At 42.4% G+C, this 14983-nt stretch overlaps 1 protein-coding gene and 1 pseudogene across 5 annotated transcripts in view; one reads left to right on the plus strand and one right to left on the minus strand.

The window, feature by feature from the left end:
- FAXC (failed axon connections homolog, metaxin like GST domain containing) overlaps window positions 1-14983 on the plus strand; it is an 85142-nt gene that overhangs the window by 42036 nt on the left and 28123 nt on the right. The window lies entirely within an intron of this gene.
- On the minus strand, window positions 11623-12035 carry LOC133102408 (small ribosomal subunit protein eS12-like; annotated as a pseudogene).

Raw genomic sequence — 14983 nt, forward strand, 5'->3', positions numbered from 1 at the left:
AGAAATTTGGTAAGGTTCAGAAAAGCATAGAGAAGGAAGATTAAGTCCTTAATCTTATAATGTACTGCTAACCACAGTTACCATTTTGGTGTGTATCTTTCCAATATTTTTATGCATAATTTTGAATCTTATATATGATTACCTGTATTATATATGTATGTGTATTTGTGTACACACACATATATAATTTTCCAACCTGTCTTTTCCCTGTTTAATATATTGCACATATTTTCCTTTATTATTAAGTATTCTATACCATGCAATTCTGTGTGCCTGGTATCACATTTGATGCCATAAAAGCTGACTAAGATTCATCAGTAAAACTCTGTTTTGCCCTCTGCCTCGCTCATATTTCTGTCCTATTGTTATTAATCCTGAGTCTACAGGTATGCACATGAAGTGGAAGGAAAATAAGACAGAATGAACATAAGAAATATGTAGCTATATCCCTCATTAGCATAGAGATCCCCAGCTGTGGCCATTAGAGATGAGATTAAAGTAAGAATAGAGGATGGAATCTGGTATAAAGTAACAGCACCCATTTGGCTGATGAGGAAACCGAGGCACGGGAAGGTTGAGTGACTTGTCCACAGCCGCACCAGTCGTAAAAAGTGGAGGCAGGAATCAAATCCAGGCTGTCTGACTCTAGTCCCCTGCTATTTTCTGGCCCAACAGCTACCCTGCAGTTCCTTGGGAGCTGAGACTTAAAGTGGAGTGTGTGTTATGTTATGTCAGGATGACTCCTTTAGAGCGTTGTCTGAAGTTGCCAGAACTTTAACTGGCAAGTTAAAATGTAATCTCCAAGGTAATTTTACAAGCTGTTTTATGGTGCTGGTCTTGGAGGCTGAGAGCAGCACAGACTATTGAGTCTCATCATTGATGTCTGTTTCCTGGGCTTTGTCAGTTGAAGTCACCCCCATCCTGAGGAGGCTGGCTCCCAACAGAGATGTGTTAAAACTCCAGGCTGAAGTGTACAAGTACTTGAGGAGAAAAGGTCTCTTTTTTAGGAGCTCTTATTGAAAGAGCCAAGTAATAAAGTGGAATTTGTAAATGAAAGTGAGAAAAACAAGCTGATTTCCAGCGAACTATACTTGACTAATATAAAGTGAAATGCACTTTCCCCTCCTGGTCTGAAGCCTTTTGTTGAGTCATGAAAATGGCTTGGGGAGTCTTTATTTTTCAGAGTCCTTGTTGCCATTGGGTTGGCACATGTCAAAGAGCCAAATCTATTGGTTATTTTAATAAACACCAATGTGTGATCTTGGCTATTTAATGAAGAGGAAAGGGGTGCAAAGTAGTGCTTCCTTTCAAAGGCAGCAAAGTGAGTCACTTGCCACATGTGCTTCATGTCACCCTTTTCAGCATGTATAGTTACAGTGTGGTATAATTTTTCAGAATGGCTGTATTTTACTATTGAACTGAAAAATAAAATCATTTAAAATTTATTTATTTATTTGTTTATTTTTCAGGTTGTAAATAATTTCATTTTTTAAATACATAGATATTCAACTGATCACTTAGTTCTTTAGTTAAATAATATATAGAAGATTAAAACTGGCTTTGTGATTAGTCATAGAAAATCTCTAGCCCATTTTTAATCAGAAATGCCTTTGGGGTTCCATCCCTCCAGACTGAAAAACCTTGCTATGGAGCAGAAGTGGTGATGTGGTATATTAATTTTGTATCCTGCAACTTTACCGAATTCACTGGTGAACTCTAGTAGTTTTCTGGTGGCATCTTTAGGATTTTCCATGTATAGTGTCATGTCATCTGCAAACAGTGACAGTTTTACTTCTTCCTTTCCAATTTGGATTTCTTTTCTTTCTTTTTCTTCTCTGATTGCTGTGGCTAGGACTTCCAGTACTTTGTTGAATAAAAGTGGTAAGAGTGGTCATCGTTGCCTTGTTCCTGATCTTAGGGGAAATGCTTTCAGCTTTTCACTGTTGAGTATGATGTTAGCAGTGGGTTTGTCACATATGGACTTTATTATAAGAGAGCTGGTCTCAGAGAGCTGGGACTCCAGAGCAGGAAGCCGGGCTCGGTAAGAAATAGATTGGGGGTCTTGTAGCTGCAGCACGGGAGCTGCTGTCTTTGGGGAGTGTGGCTTAGGTTGTTGCCAAACTTTTTCTGCATTAAAAAAAAAAAAAAAATTATTTATTTATTTATTTATTTACTTTTGGCTGTGTTGGGTCTTCGTTGCTGCACGCGGGCTTTCTCTAGTTGCAGCGAGCGGGGGCTACTCTTCGTTGCAGTGCATGGGCTTCTCATTGTGGTGGCTTCTCTTGTTGTGGAGCACGGGCTCTAGGCACGCGGGCTTCAGTAGTTGTGGCATGTGGGCTCAGTAGTTGTGGCTCGCGGCCTCTAGAGCGCAGGCTCAGTAGTTGCGGCGCACGGGCTTAGTTGCTCCACGGTATGTGGGATCTTCCGGGACCAGGGCTTGAACTCGTGTCCCCTGCATTGGCAGGTGGATTCTTAACCACTGTGCCACCAGGGAAGTCCTTTTTCTGCAGTTTTATGCTCCATGTCTTGTGGTTCTCAAGCTTCTCCTAGTCACAACGCAAGATTGCAATATGATGCTTTTGGAAAGCAGCTTTTGTCAGGTGGACCGGAACTAAGGGTTATTAAGGAAAGTTGAGGTGGCAGCTCCTTATGTGTGGGCATTGGGGGTGGGTTGAGGCTGGACCTGAATTTCTTCTCTTGTCTCTAACTCACCCTCGGGTTCAGGTGGGGGAAACAGGCTGCAGGATGGGGGTGTCGGTGGTATTGATAGTTCAGACTGTTACAGAGGGTCTTAAAGAAGCCGTCCATTTACCTGATTGTGATGAAGCAGCACAGATGACTGAACTCTAATGTTTGTTTGCTTTTGACTGGACTTTTATAGACCCTGCATGGTGACACAGCACTTATGTCATGGGAAAAGCAAATGAATAATTGGCAACTAGAGTTGGTTTGGGAGACATAATCATATGGGGGAGAATAATAAAGGTACAGTTTCAGTTATGAGGCTCAGCTGGGCACTGTTGGTGGGCAATAAATAACTGCTGGACGAATGAAGGAAAGAATGAATGAATGTCAGGACACGTTTAGCAGGTAGCCAATGTGGCAGTCCAGGATCTGTGGATCTGAGAGTACTTTCTGAGCAAAAAACTGAAATTTGTGAATGCTTTTAAGAGGTAGGATCAGAAATAGTGCTGGGCTCTCTAGGTGGAAACTGCAATTTCGTATCAAAGAATGTTCTTTTTAGCCATGGCTAGAGACCTTAGGAGGGAGAGTATACTTGTAATAATTAGAATGCAGACCGAAAGATAATGCCTTTGACTTAGGGCTATATGAGTCTGACTGTATGGGTACACATGCCTTCAACTCTTTGAGAGGGGCTGTGAGTAAGGTGGCGACAGCCCTGGCTGCTAGAACTGCTGCCTGAGGGAGATCTTGTAATATTTATAATAGCAACACTTGTGAGAAGTGCCACCCTGGAGAAGTACCAGGTGCAATGAGGGCATTTTTTGCAGGGGAAACTGACATGGTCAAGGCTACTTTGAGGGGATGACATTTAAGCTGGGCTCTGAAGATAAACAGGGGTTAGGCAGGCATGTGTGTGGGGAAGAGGAATCGGATGCGGCAGGGAGGAGATGAGCATGGAACGTGGAAGGAACTTGGCCCGTGAAGGCTCTGAGTGGAAGAGCAGCTGGGGGCCTTCAAGGAATGAAAAGATGGCCAGTGTGTCTGGAAACTGTGTGAGAGCAGAGGTGTGGCATGAGGTGGAGGTAGGCAGGGTCTAGATCATACAGGCCTTCCACGTCACGTAAAGAACGCAGGCTTTGTTTGAAGAGCAGTGAAAGCCATAGGAGGTTGAAAGTAGGGAAGAGGCGGGACCTTATTTACGCGTAACGCGCTGGAGGGGCCGAGGGGGATTCGGGGCCCAGTGAGGAGGCTGGTGCAGTTCAGGAAAGGTAAGATGGCGTTTGGACTACGACCATGGCCATAGAGTTGGGCATAAAATTTAGTGATTTTAAATGTGTGTGTGTGTGTGTGGGAGGTGGTGATGGAGAGGGCAGGGGTGAGGAATAACCAAGTTCTCAACACGAAAATTGAGTAATAAGCAAAGTAGCCATTCCCAGAGCTGGGGATCACTGGAGAGAAGGGGAGGATCTCGAATTTCAGTTGTGGATATGCCGAGTTTCAGATCCTGGGAGACAGGTGCCTGAGTGGAGAGGAAGTATATGAAAAAGGCAGCCTTTTGAGTCAGTGGAGAAAAGATAAATTAATTCAGTAAAATGGTGTTGGGACAGCTGGCTAACCATCTGGAACAAAATAAGTACAATCCAGACTTTGTCATATACCTGAATAAATTCCAAATGGATTAAGCACTTCAGTGTAAAAAATAAAACCCTAAAGATGCCAGGATAAAATACGGGAAACATTTATATAATGTTAACTTGGGAATATTTTTCTAATAATGGCACCAAAGGGAGAAACTATAAAAAGAAAGGTTGAATTGGTGGATTACGTGAGAAAAGGAAAACAAAAATCGCCATAAGTAAAGTTAAAATTGAAATGGTAGGTTGGAAAATGTTTGTGACATGGGACAAAACAATATTACTGAACTTGTGAAGAACTTCTGCAAGTCAGTAAGAAAAGTGAGTGCCTGAAAGGGAAAATTGGGCAAAAGACATAAAAAGGTAATTTGCAAAAATAATACAAATAATAAACACATGAAAAGTGTTCAACTTCTTTAGTAATCAAAGCAGTGCAAGTTAAAAAATCAGGCACCACTCTGTCAATCAAACTGGAAAAACCTTTTTTATTTTTTTAATAGTGTGAAGTAGCTGCAGGAGTGTGGAAGAGGCACTAACCTCTGTTGGTAGGAATAAAAACTAATACTTTCTGAAGTTGAGTTTCACAGTTTCAAAAGTCATAAAATTGTACATATTTATCAATACAGCCGGCTGTCTTTATCCGCCTGGGTTCTGCATCTGCAATTCAACCAAGCGTGGATCCTGTACTATGTTTAGGATCCGAGATTGGCTGAATCTGCGGATGCGGAACCTGTGGATATGGAGCGTCGAGTAATGGACTTGAGCATCCACGGATTTTGATATCTGCGGGAGTCCTGGAACCGATACCCCGAGGTACGACTATTTACTAGATAATTAAGCCTGTTGGGGTTTTTCCTAAGAAAAATATTACAAAGATTTTTATCTATAAAGAAGATTATAATACTGAAACATTGAAATCTTATGGTTATTAATAGTATGGATTTTTTTTTTTTTTTTTTGTCCAGAGTGCTTGGTTTTTGTTTGAGATGGTAACAGGAAACTTAAGTTACTAGGCACTCACAACTCTCTCTTTCCCCACCCTCCTCTGCCCCCCTTATATTTGTCAACTTTCCCTTTTAGGGCAGCTCAAGGTTTAACCATGACAGAACACATAAAAATTGGTATATCCTTAGGTGCCCACTTGTGGATCATTTGTGAGTAATTTGCATTTTTCTCTAGAAAGAGTGATGCATTTCATCAGTTCTCTTTGGTCACAGGCATACCCAAAGAAATTATTATTACTGCCAAGGGTGCTCTGTAGAGCTGAGCAGAAAGCTGTAATGTCAGGAGATTGAGGTTTGTGGTTTGTAAGAGAGCTCAGGACATTTAAAGGTTTTTTAAGGATACGAAGTTAAGTGACAGCAAGGATAAAGTCTTAACACTCAACTCATAATTTGCTTCTATATAGAAAGTTGAATTGAAATCTAAACTAGGTGAGAAGGTCAAAAGAGAGCATTTCAGTATTTTTTAACAACTAAAGACTAACAAGCAAACTATTTGAACATTATTTTTGTATCAGTTATGCACCGGGTGCTATGCTAGGCTCTTGGGAAACAAAGACGAATAAAAATGGTGTTTACTTTTAGGAAGCTTATAATATAGAAGAGCTCACGTTTCTAGGCTCAAACAATATCCTTGGATGTGAAGAATTTGCCATGTGATCTTGGAACTCTGATTGTAATCTTTCAGAAATGAGGAGGCCAGGAAAAATGTCAGAAGATGGAGATAGGAAATCATCCCTGTTTCCAAAAGGGGATGGAGAAAGTAGATCTCATAATTAAATAAAACACTAGAATGAATTATTGAATAGATGGCTGGTTTTCTTGAAGGACTATTATTGGTTCATTGTGAATAAATCATACCAAAAAGGACTGTAGTCATCCCTCGGTATCCACTGGGAATTGGTTCCAGGACCTGCCGCTGATACCAAAATGCTCAGATGCTCAAGTCCCATAGTTGGCCCTTTGTATCTGCGGGTTCCACATCATTGAATTCAACCAACCTCGGATCACATATGTATATAGTGTATTTATTGAAAAAAATCTGCGTATAAGTGGACCTGCAGCAGTTAAAACTCATGTTGTTCAAGGATCAACTGTACTGTGTTTTCGTGACTTGCTGGACCTACTAATTGGATAGACGATCCCTTGATTTCTTCAAATCACTGGAGACCGTCTTTCATGACATGCTTGTGCAAGATGGCTGGTTTTTACAGGGGGCTTCGTGGATGCATATGGTGCCACCAAGGTTTCTTGAGAGGTCTGGTTGGGGGGTGCGGAGAGGGAGCCCTTGATGGCTGGATCTTTCCACCCTTTCTTCACCTAGAGCAGCTCCTGTGTTATCTGTTTATGTATTGGGAATCTCTTTCATTTTGTTTGATAGAGAACTTCTCCTACCAAAGAAAAAAGTTTGAAAGCCCCTGGATTAATTGGTGGTGGGTGCATGCTTGGTTGAATATCTGTAACCTCCACAGTACCCATTAATGGACTGATATCTCCTGAGTCTCCAGGGACACTGCTCTTGACTTTTCTCCAAGACCTGTTGACAACTTCAAAGACAAGCTTAATGGTTTTTGAATGACTCCAGGTGGAAGGATAGCTAAAAATTGGACAGAAAAATCAGGAATCAAAGCTGTCAACCTTAACAAGAAGAAACCTAATAGGGATAAATGTCAAATTCTGTACTTCGGTCCCCAAATTGAATTGCACAGGGTGGGGAGAGGCATATGAAAAAAGATTTAAGGATTTTAGTTGATTTCGATCTCAGTATGTCACCAGCATGATGGGCTTCCAGAGGTGCTAATAAAAACCTAGCCTGTTTAAACAAAGCATAATGTCTCGGCTTAGCAGTTGTTTCCTCAAGGAGGCCTTTCTGGAACTTTCTGCCAGAGTGTGTCAGGCAAACCTGTTCCATGCTCCCAGGCCCCTGGTACTTTCTTCCCAGAGCACTCCCTGTACCTTCTCTGCATGGTAGGCTTGACCGTCTCCTCAGCTGGACTGGACACCAGGCCTGGTGGGTTGGTTTCTGTCTCTAGGGCCTGAACAAACGCCTGGCACACGTTAGGCTTTCAGCAAGTGTTTGTTGAACAATGGATGCAATTTTCAGTTCTGGGAGCCATCTTTTAAAAGGAATGTGGCCAAACCAGGGTATATTCAGAGAAGGGTAGTTAAGAAGGTGGTTAGTCTCAAAAAATTTTCCTATGAGGAATTTGAATATACTGGGCATGGATAATGTGGAAAAGTGCAGATATAAGGGTCATAAACTAGCTTTTTTCAAGTGTTGAAAGTGGGTCGTGACTTAGGCGTTGTTGCAGGTGTTGGGCATGTTTGGGCAGAGGAAAGGAGGACAGAGGGGGACTGGGGTGTGTATGAGGTGAAATAACAGATTGCAACTCAGGGTGAGACAGCACTGTAGAGCAGACCCATCTAGAGTTGGGAGGGCTTGTCCTATGATGTGGTCAGAGCTGCCGTTTTTTGGAGTCACCCCCTGAGGGTGAGGACCACCATCAGGATAGCTGAGGAGTCTTTTTACAGGCAATACGATGTTTAAGTAGAAATGGTCTCTGGGGGTCCTTTCAGTTCTGATGATTTGGTGATTTTATATTCATTCTCTAGAGAGAAGAGCAGAGACAGTTTTCCAAGTTATAAAACGAGGCAGATTTATTCACTCGTGTTCTGGTTGATCTCTTGGATTGTGATTTATGTTTGGGCTGCCACTCATGCCTTCTGGAGGCACGGTGCTTTAAATGATCTATGTTTACTCTATGTCCCTTGTTGTTAAATCTACTTTTTGAACAATGGTTGATTTCCAATAAACCTCTCTTCTAATCTTTTACTTCTTTTAAAGTGATTTTTACTCAAAGGCTTTTGGACAGTAGGAAAAACTTTTTTATTTTTTAAGAGAGCTTGGGAATAGGCCATTTTAATAGCTGCTCTTCCTACCCTGTTTAATTACATCATGCAAACAGCACTGCATTCACCTGAGGCAGTCAGGCCGAGGCTGGGAGCCACCTGGCACGCAGTAGCCATGCCCCATGCCTCCCAGTGTGCATGGCGGGGGGAAGTCTTCAGAACTAGAAAAGGGTGAGAAACATTAGGTTATATCTATGTACATATTAGCACATTTAGCATATGTTGAGTAACTGAACAGAGGGCAGAGGAGGAGAATAAAGATAGGAGTAATTAAGCCTGTCAGTCTAACTAGAAAGAGAAAACCCACAGATAAAGAAGAAAATAATAGACACTAAAAGGAATGTTCTGGAACTGCAACGCAGTGTTTCCTAACGCAGGTTCTAAGCCCTTTCCAAATTACAGGGGCCTGTCTAGCACAGTGGTTCTCAGCCCTGGTTGCTCGTTAGGATCAGGTCTGGGAAAGGTATTTTTAAAACCCAGGAGGTGGTTGGAATATGTTTGTCATTTACTATAGGGCAGGCAGAAGGGCTGGTGTGGGTGCTGGAAGGAGGACAGGTGGGTAGAGAGCCATGGAAGGGGCCACATGAGGGGACTGTCTTGGTTAGGGTGACCCTGGGTGGGTCTGTCTTCATGGTTCTTAGCCCAGTCCTTCCTTCTTTCCGTGTCACAGACCTATTAGGCAGACTGCAGGGGTTTTCTTTGTGTGTGGATAAATTTTAGACCCTGTTTTTAACAGCATCCTGAAGATGTTGTAGTCTTACAGCACCCCTGAGAGCTAGTTATTTCACAGAAGGGAGAGCCAAACGAGGGTCAGAGAGACGAGGGAACTGGTCTCGGGCTGTGCAGCTAATGACAACGCGTTTCTTTTGCTGCAGGACAACTTCTGTATATTTGCATTGGTGGTTTGCTAAAACCACCTGCAGGAAGAGTAATAATTTGACCTGGAAACCATAAATTCTATTTTTACCTGTATTGATTGGGTCCCCGTGAGTGCTTAAGCTTTTTACAACTTCATATCGGAATCCGATACTAACTGAAGTGAACTGATCTACTGTGAAAGATCCTTACATATTATTCAATAACTCTAAATTGCTTGCAGTTGCTAATGGAGAGGACCATTAGATCAGATGCTCAGAGAGCAGCAACTCTTCTCTTCAGGCATCGCATCCATTCCAGACTTCCAGAAAGAGGGAGCAATGGAGGCCTGGGGGCCTGGCCATCTTAAAGAACCAGGGATTGGGGGGGCCAAGCCCTGCTCATCCTAAAGTGTTTGCAGGACTTCCCTGGCGGTCCAGTAGTTATGGCTCCGCACTTCCACTGCAGGGGGCACGGGTTCCATCCCTGGTCTGGGAGCTAAGATCCCACATGCCGTGCGGTGCAGCCAAAATAAATAAATAAATAAATAAATAAAGGGTTTGCATCCTTATGGGGACGAGGCAGTTGTGGCTCATTTCTTTTCCAGGTTCATTGTTGCTATCTCAGTTGGTAAAAATATGTTGATTATTCACGAAAACAAAAAAAAATTACTTTTAACAGATTAAAATGAAATGCTAATCAGTGCTGAGTTCTTGGAAATCTTTGTGGCTTATTTAGCAACACAAATTGGTTGATGTAATTCTGACAGAAGCAGTCTGGTTTTTGCTTTATCCTGGGGGTGTTCTAGCTGTTTCTTCCCTGAGAAAAGTGACTTTGTGTTTAAATTTTCAGGGTTCCAATTCCTGAATGATTAAAATAAAAGAAAAAAAAGAGGAAAAAGGTTCACAAGATAGTGCCATGTAGACAATAGATTCTTAAATCTTATGTAGGTATGTATGTGCTAGGGATGAGCACAGAATGAGAAGGCTCAGTGCTTTTCCTGTGTCGCCAGATATGGAAACCCTCCCCATTTGTGTCGTGGGGTTGGGGAACTTTCCCTTTCCACTCCTCTCTAGTTCTTGTGGCTGGACTAACACACAAGACAGATTAACAGGAGAAAAAGAAATTTTCATTTGCGAACATGCAGGTCTCATAGAAATGAGAAGTGGCCAAGGAAGGGAGCTTTTATATTTTTTAGGCAAAGAAACAATATGCGAGGAATTGACAGGACAAAGAAACTTGGGTTTTGGGTGCTCAATTAGTGAAGAGTCTAAACAGGGTTTGGGCTTGGGGTAGTCAATTAAAGACCTAACGAGGTTTGTTTATACAGGCTTCTCAGCCCCGAATTCCCTGTCTCCGGGTGGTAAGGGTGTCCTTCTACTTCCAGAGGCAGGGAGTGCACCTTCCACATGGGAGATTGATTTCCTGTTTTCAGGGAGACAGAGAGGAGGGTCAGAGTGTCCCTCTTGCATTGGCCATTTCTTAAGTGACTTTAATTCAAAATAATCAATATGCCACTGTGACATATTTTGGGTGGCTTGCCCTGAGTCCCAACAGTGTTCTTTTGGGCTGATTTGACTGGATAAAATTCATTGACTAGACTGCCTAACTCGGGAGGAATTATAATTAAATGGTGACTTGATGTATCCTAGTACATTAAGTCAGTTGCTTGGTCCTTGGTGAACCAATCAACATATCTTAGCCCACCTCACTCCCACACTTGAGCATTGAGGCCTCCAGACCTCAGGCTTCTTCCTTCTTCCCCTTCTCCCCACCCTATTATTTTATTTGCTCCTTCCCAAATTTACTTCCCTCCCACTCAGCCTAGCCTGAGATCCATCAGGGAAGCTGCTATCTCCCCAGAGTCCTCCATCCCTCAGCCCAGCCCTCGTGGTCTGCATCCAGCAGCGCTCCGGGCAGCTGGGAGGCCTCCCTCTCCTCACTGTACTCAGTTCCACCCCCTCCACCCCTTCCCCTCAAATTCTCTCTTCCCTCTTTCAACCCTTATTTCTTTACAGCCTCCTTCTACTTACCATGTAAGTCTTCCCTGTCTAAAAAAGATACCACTCCATACCTCATTATTTTGTAATAACCTATAAGGGAAAAGAATCTGAAAAAGAATATATATACATACATATATATATATATATATAACGGAATCACTTTGCTGTACACCTGAAACTAACACAACATTGTAAATCAATTATACTTCAATTTAAAAATAGTTTAAAAAAATACCACTCCACTTCTGTCCTGTCTCTTGCCTTCCCTTCACACAGAAGCTTTTCATGAAATGAATCAATAGTCATTCTCTTCACTTGTCTCCCATTTACATCATGAACCACTGTATCCTGACCCCTGGCCCCCAACCCACCTGTCTGCAGAGTGCTCTTGAAAGGGTAAATAACACCCTGCCTTATTGCCAGATCTTATTAAAGCCAGATCTTATTGCCTGCCTTATTAAAAGACTTATTTTTATTTTAACCTTTTAGTTATTAATTATTATTATTTTTCAAGAGCCAAGTTTTTTTATTTGTTCATTTCTTGCATTTGAAGTAGTCCTCAGTGACATCCTTGGCCTGACTGAGACTCTTTGCCTTAGTCCTTGGCCACCACGCAACTGCAGCGACCACTTTGCGGAGCTCCCCTCTCTTCTCAGTTTTACAGAGGCCCACTCATTCCCCTAGTTTCTTGTTGGCATCAACTTGAATTAGGTTGATTTGGTGCTCAGCACAAACAGCCTCCACCAGCTTGACCCACATAGGCTTATCACACAAAGATGGATGCAAGCACACAAAGGTGGGCTTGGCGCTGGTCTAAGGCTTTGGCAGCTTCCTGAATTCCACGTGCGAGGCCATCGGTGGATGAGGGTGGTCTTCGGTACCTCCTGTAAAGTGTTGTTAACGTCCACTACACCTTCCAGCAGCAAATCAATGCCTTCCTCAGCCATGGCTGTGGGTTACAGGTGGAGCCGAAACTGGAATACACCCTCCAGCTTGGTGGCAGCAGGGAAAGAGAACCTTTTATTTATTTTAGTTTTTAATTTTGGATTTTTAGAAGTAGGAAACTTTTACCTGAAGGAGAGACTTTGAGGCATCTCTTCCCTGCTGTAAGGCTGATGGAAATGACATTTCTTGGGTGTGTTGAAGTACAGAGGATTCAGGCTTCCTCTTCCCCCTGAGGCTTCATCCTCCATTTCAACTCTACAGATTTCCGGGCACGAGATGAGGAGGCATTAGTCTCCTGCTGTTTCAGGTGTCGCCCGATTGTTGGCTGGGGGGTGTAACCTTCTAACACATGCAGGTGCATACTTTTCACGTATTAAGTCATTTACTGCTCACAGTGGTCCTGTCCATGGGGAAATTTAGGCACAAAGAGGTAACTTGTCTGGGAACACCCAGCTATCATGGATTTGAGCTGAAGTAGTCTAGGAGAAGCCAGAAATCATTGCCGAACACTTTTTAGCCTTTATCTTACTCATTGGCTCTCTCTGACCCTCTTTCCCTGCTCTCCTTTTTAGGTTCCTTAAATGTTGATTGGTCTCAGAAGTCAAGCCCCCCACCCTCTATTCATCTCCTGAATCCAGCTGTTTTCTGTATATTCACTTAGATGTCCCACAACCATGTGAGATTCAGCACATTCCCAAACAGAACTCCTCACCCTCCCACCAAACCAGCATCCCCTCCTGTGGCCTCGCTCTGTGAATGGCACCATCCTCCATTCAGTTATTCAAGTTGGGTGCCAAAAGTCGTTCTAGATCGCTCCTTCTCTGTTATCTTCCACCTGGCTTTCAAAGCCCTAGACTGCCCGGGCCCTGCCTTCTTTCCAATCTCATTTCTTAACCCTCACCCCTTGCCCACTCTGTGCCAGCCATCCTTGTCTTCTGTCCACTTCACAAACACACCAAGCTTATCCTGACCCTGGGGCACTTGTCTTAGCTGTTTCCCTTTCCTGGAATTCCCGGTCTCCAGATCTGTGCATCGGTAGATCCTTTTCGACATTCATGTCTCTGGGTAAATATCAGCTCCACAGGGAGGCCTTCCCTGACCACCCAGTCTAACATAGCTGTCAGTCACCCTCTATCACATCACCTTACTTTAATTCTCTGCATTGCACTTATCACTGGCTGATGCTTTCTTATTTATTGATTGATTTGTTTATCATCTCTCCATGGGATGTAAACTCCATGAGAGCAGTGACCTTGTCTGTTCTGTTAGTCCCAGGATCCCAGCACCCAGAGCTGTGTCTTGCATATAGTCAAAATAATATTGATAAGAGCTGACATTTGTGGAGCATTTCCAGTGTGCTTAGGCAAATAGTAGTATAATATATAATACCCTCATGTGGTAATATGTACTTTCATAATAATATACATAGTGTGTATTATATATTAATTATATAACATACAATATAATACATATATATTACACATATGATATATGTATACTATGTAATATAAAATACCTACTATATACAATATATATCATATGTACATATATATGTGTGTGTGTATGTATGTCCTCATGGTAATATAATAACAATACCTATTCTCATATGGTTTGGTGAGAATTAAATGAGGCAGTATTAGTAACATCTTATTATGATTATGATTATCATTAGTATTATTATGCCTGGTTTGTAAATGAGGAAACTGCGGTACATAGTGGTTAACTAACTTCACAAGATCACGTGGCTGAGACGTGGTGGGGTCAGGCTTGGACCCAGGAGTCTGGCTGTAGAGCCAGATGCTCAGTAAGATCACTGGGAGCTTACCGAACACCTTAACCTCTTAGCTCCTTTCTGCCCCACGGCCATAGGAGGAGCGCCCAATGTCTGTTGCCTGGATTTTGCCACAGATTCTTAGTTGGTGTCCCAACCTCCAGGTCTGCTTTTGAATTCTACTAGCGTGGTCAATCTAAAATGTAAATCAGAACTGTTAGGCTCCCAGTTCTCTTAGACTAAAATCCGAACTCCTTTTCTTCATAAGCTGAATTCTCTTCACATCTCTGCCCATATTTCCTACTTCTTCCCCATGTGCACCTTTATTCCTAACGCACCAAATTACCCTTGGGTCCCTGAACACACTGTGCTGTTTTGCAGCTTCATGCAAAACAGAGGCTGTTTCCCTTGCCTTGCTTAATTTGACAGATTTTCAAAGCTTGTTTCTATTACTTAGAAACTTTCTTAGTGTTCTCCCTAACCTCCTCCAACCCCATGGGGCCGCCTACATTGGGTGTTTTCTTCTCTCCTGTTTCACTTTGTGCACAGTTCGATCATGGAAGTACTGTATTGTACTCTTCTGGGATCCTCCTATGCTCCCCTACCCCCCAACCTCCAGCCTTCCCTCAGCCTTTCCTGTGGACGTTATCATTTTGACTGGCTTCCCTCCAACCCTGGTACCTAAGAGAAGGCCTGGTAAATATTAGGCACTCAGTAACTATTTGCTGAATGAATACTAACTTCCAAAAGGAATTTGAGGCAATCATATATAAGACAGAGCATTATAATATATTCAACATTAATACAAACATTTCAAAAACCAACTAGAAAAAAATTATGTTCTTGGAATGAGTTTATTCCTGGAATTGGGCACAATTTAACTTTGAGTTTTTTGGCTACCAAGATAAAAAGGGAGATGTGTGGGGGCAGTTTCATCTTTATTTTCTAGGAAAAGGAAAAGGTTCTTCAATTGAGACAAGTTTTTTCGTGGTCCTGAATTCTAGGAAGAGATTCTTCCACGGAAGGGAGATTGGATTTCCTTAAGGACAGTGTTTTTGAATGTAAACATTTGTAAAAAATTTTTCTTAATAAAAGCTCAAGGTTTAACATTGAATTGCAGCTCCAAAAGCATTTGTTTGGGGTCCTACTTTGATACAGTGCCTGTATTTTTTATTTGGA

This window comes from Eubalaena glacialis, chromosome 12 (assembly GCF_028564815.1).
Source record: "Eubalaena glacialis isolate mEubGla1 chromosome 12, mEubGla1.1.hap2.+ XY, whole genome shotgun sequence".
Taxonomy (NCBI): domain Eukaryota; kingdom Metazoa; phylum Chordata; class Mammalia; order Artiodactyla; family Balaenidae; genus Eubalaena; species Eubalaena glacialis.